This window comes from Apus apus, unplaced genomic scaffold, assembly GCF_020740795.1.
Source record: "Apus apus isolate bApuApu2 unplaced genomic scaffold, bApuApu2.pri.cur manual_scaffold_34_ctg1, whole genome shotgun sequence".
Lineage (NCBI taxonomy): Eukaryota > Metazoa > Chordata > Aves > Apodiformes > Apodidae > Apus > Apus apus.
The window spans coordinates 61,324-65,627 of NW_026248849.1; the positions used below are offsets into that span (position 1 = coordinate 61,324).

The 4,304-nt window shown below is 50.8% G+C and overlaps 1 pseudogene; it reads left to right on the forward strand.

Moving 5' to 3' along the window:
• Positions 1 to 1,506: 1,506 nt before the first annotated feature.
• LOC127396205 (guanine nucleotide-binding protein G(s) subunit alpha-like) lies at positions 1,507 to 3,493 on the forward strand (annotated as a pseudogene).
• Positions 3,494 to 4,304: the final 811 nt, after the last annotated feature.

Here is a 4,304-nt window from a genome sequence, read left to right on the forward strand (position 1 = left end):
CCCTGGTCTCTCCTTCCTTGAGTGACGTGAGGAGGAGGAGCTGTCCCAGCAGCTGCCCGAGGACCGGGATCTGGATGTCTCTGCCAGAGGGTCGGCTGTGCTCCTTGGGAGCAGCCTGGGCCAGGGAGGCAGAACAGCAGAAGGGCTGAGGGCTCCCAGAGCAGCAGCTGGGCAGCAGGGAGAGCTGCAGGGAGGGGAGATGGCCTGGCTGGAGGGTGCCTGGTCCTTACTTCTGGTGAGGTCAGAAAATGGACCAGATTCCTAATCCTCCCCACGCTGCTCTGGCGCACGCGGGCTTCCTCAGAGGAGGTGAAGCTCAGCAGCAGCTGGGAGGAGAGAAGCCGCTGGTTTGCCCTGGGAGCAGACGCCTGCTCCAGCAGGGTGTGGGGACCATCCTCTCTGGACCTTTCCCCTTCTCTCAAATGTAAAGGGCTTTTTTCAAAGGGGTGTTTGTCTGGTCGGATGTGACACTGCTCACAGGCTGAGACACAGGTTTTACCTTGCTCTCTGGTAACGGGCCACCCCTGGGCATGAGCCTCACAGCAGAGATCTTTGACTCCAGTGTGTTTTCCTTTAACGTGCAACCATTCCGACAGCCACTCCTGGACTGCTGCTATTCGGATGTTTTGTAGGGCTGTGAGTCTGGCCAGTTCATCAACTCTGCTATTCCAGTGACTTACTGGGGAGTTACCTTTCTGGTGTGAGGTAGCCTCTGCTACCGCACACGTTGCCTGTCTAGCAATGGTCAGGATGGCCTTCCGCTTTTCTTTTTGCCAAATGGGTGTCCAATTGATTTCCCACCCGTTCTGTTCCTGGAACGGGAGCCATTCTGTACATCCCTTAGACAGCACAGGAGCCAGTACAGATTCAGACAGGAGAGACAGATGGAGCTTCCTGCTGGCAAACACTCCATCCAGCTGCCCGTTCCCCTCCTTGTGCACTGCCCTCCCCTTCAGTTGCTCTTTGCTGCTCAGTGGTTACTTGCGATGCTGCTGCTCGATATTTCGATGGATTTCCCTCCCGTTTAGCAGAAGCAGCTGTAAATCAAACATTTTGTAGCTGTTTAGTAAACAGAGAAGAGATGGTGTTAGATGGAATACATGCCATTCCTCCCCTCCACCAGATTCCCAAAAAATTTTACTTCCTGCGAGGGCAGCTGCATCTTTCCTGGTGGAATCTGCACACCTGGCCCTTCCAAGTGAGAAGTTCTGTTATTCTGGGTAGTTTGCAGCTTCTCCACCTGCTCCCCCCCAGGAGAATGTCGTCAATGTACTGATAGACACTTGCCCCTTCTTCTCTGGGGACTAACTCAAGTTCTTTCACTGAAGTGTGATGTGCCTGGGTAGGGGAGTGTTTGTGTCCCTTCGGGAGCTGGTAAAGGTGCATTGCTGCCCCTCCCAGGTACAAGCAAAGCGCTCCCTCCCCTCTGGCTGCAGTTGGACCAAAACAACATCTTTTCCATCTGTTGTTGCCATCGTGGGGTGCAGCCGCTCTTGGGCCGATGCGATGAGCTCGGCAGTGTTTGGTCCTGTGGCTGCCAGCGGGCCCGTATTTGCAGTCAGCCTTCAACAGTCTACAGTCAGTCTCCACTCCCCATCAGGCTTTCTCATGGGCCAAACAGGAGGGTTCAACAGCGAGTGGCTCAGGACTACTATTCCCTGCCCCTTCAAATCCTCTATTAAAGGGGTAACTCCCCTTCTGGCCCCCAAAGGCAACAGGTGGTTTTATGTTGGTCAGTTTGGAAGGGGGAAGAGTTGGTGCTGGTTGCAACAGCCTCACCTGCACTGCAGGGGTGCCAAAAGCCCATTGTTGTCCCTGGTTATCGAGCCAGTACGGCCCTTCAAAACATCTAGACCCAACAGGCTAAGGGGAAATTCTCCTCCTGCCATTATTACTTTAATGAGGCAATCTTCCCCTGGCACCAATATGCAAACTAGGGCTGTGGTCACAGATCGAGCAACGCCAAAGGCATTGAATGCATGGAGTGGCTGTTCTGAAGCTACAGCCCCACAGATAGTGGTGTCATCAACTGGAAGTGCTGAAATTTGAGCTCCACGATCGACTAAAAACGTCACCGGGTTTTTCTGGGGACCCATGATGGCTGTTACCAAAATGCCTCCTTTGCCATTGTTGGGGCATCAGACTCAAGAAGGTGCTAAGTCACAGAGCAAAGGTAGGCAGGCGCCCAGGGACACCCGGCCGCACCGGGACAGCCAGGGAGGTGCTGGGGGTGGCACCAGGCCCACGTCCTGCCTCAGAGCAGGGGCTGAGGACAGGCCAGGACTCAAAGCTGCATCCTGGGCAGGGACAAGCCTGGAGCTTCGGCCCCAAAGGACCCCCAGGACCCTCCGCCTGCCACCCCTGGAGGCAGAAGAGGCCCTCGGGCCCGGGAGCGGCTTCACCCCGACTGCCTGGGAGGCCGAGATCAGCCTCACCCGCCCGGCCTGGCTGCTCCCTCACCAACAGAGCCTCCCTCTCCCGCCCCCGCGTCATCCTCCTGCTGGGTGCTGGGGAATCTGGTAAAAGCACAGCCATCAGACAGAGACATCGGGATGGACGTCATGCTGAGGAGAAGAAAATGAAAAATCAGGATATGAAAAACAATATTAAAGGAGCTATAGGGACAATAGTGACAGCAGGGGGCAATTTGGCACCTCCAGCTCAACTAGCCAATCCTGAGAACCACTTTTGAATCAACTATATCTTCAGTTTAGCCACCTGGACAAGACTTTGATTTCCCACCACAGTTTTATGAACATACAAAAACACTTTGGCAAGACAAAGGGGTGAGATCCTGCTATGAGAGGTCGAACGACTATCAACTGATTGATTGTGCACAGTATTTTCTAGACAAGACTGACACGGTCAAACAAAATGACTATAGACTGTCTGACCAGGATCTTCTCAGGTGCAGAGTTTTGACATCAGGAAGTTCTGAAACCAACTTTCAGGTGGATAAAGTAGACTTACATACATTTGATGTTGAAGGGCAACAAGATCAACCCCGAAAATGGATCCAGGGCTTTAATGATGTGACTGCTATCATACCTGGGGTGGTGAGCGGTAGCTACAAGGTTATGCAAGAGGACAATCAGACCCATCGGCTCCAAGAAGCACTAAACCTCTTCAAGAGTATCTGGAACAACAGGTGGCTGTGAACCACTTCAGTCATTCTTTTCTGAATAAACAAGATTTGCCAGCAGAGAAAGTTTTCGCAGGGAAATCTAAACCTGAAGCCTGATTTCCAGAATTTGCTCGCTACACTACACCAGATGATGCAACACGAGAGCCTGGTGAGGATCCCAGAGTTACAAGGGCCAAGTATTTGACTAAGAGACGAGTTTCTTAGGATCAGCACTGCAAGAGGAGATGGAAGGCACCACTGCCATCCTCACTTCAGGCGTGCAGTGGACACAGAACACCCAGAGGGTTTTCAGTGACTGTTGGGACGTTGTTACAGCGCACGCACCTTCACCAACACGAGTTGTTGTGATGGCAAGCACTTCTTTCTGTGTTTTGGACTCCTTATTCTGCATTAAAAACAAAAAGAAAAAACCCCACCCTTGCCCACATAGGGTGGAAGAGAACTGTGTGACTCTCCCATTCATTCACACCCCTCCACTTTTTCTCCTTGCTGGACAGCAGCAGCATTTCCAAGCTTGCTTCTGTGCCCCTCGGACAGTTTGGGATGGCCCTTAACACTTGGCCATTTCCACGAGGATTCCCTAGCACTGTTATTAACAAAAAGAAAAAAGAAAAAGAAATAAAACCTAATTAATTAAAAGCTCCTTCGCTTGGGAGCCTCTTCCAGTGCTCCAGCACCCTCTGGGTGGTAGAAAACCTTACTGCAATCAGTGGTGGCCACTGTATAAGTTGGAAGATGGGGAGAAGTGGCCTTTTAATGGAACTTTGAATTATAATACCTTGTGCAGTTAATGTTATTTTTGAGACAAGAAGGAAAATGGGACAAAGTGCGGTGTGCAGGTGTTTTTAATAGTAGCTGTAATAAATGTGTGTGTGTGTAACATCGGTATCCCGACCTCTGTCCTCATATTGAATGAACTCGAAGCTTAGGATAGGGGTCCCCTGATTGGTCAACTTGGTTCCTGGGAATTTGTGCTCTTTTCTGTCTTTCTGATTTAAGATTTGTCTGGTTATGGTAATTTTGGTCTTTTGAATTACTTATTTTGTTTATTGGATGACAGTTTTTGCATCTGCATATCGATTGGGATCTGACTAAAATGGTAAAGAGACAGTCTAAAGGGGACATTTTGAAAAAGTTGTTTTACTTGTCTCTGGTAACT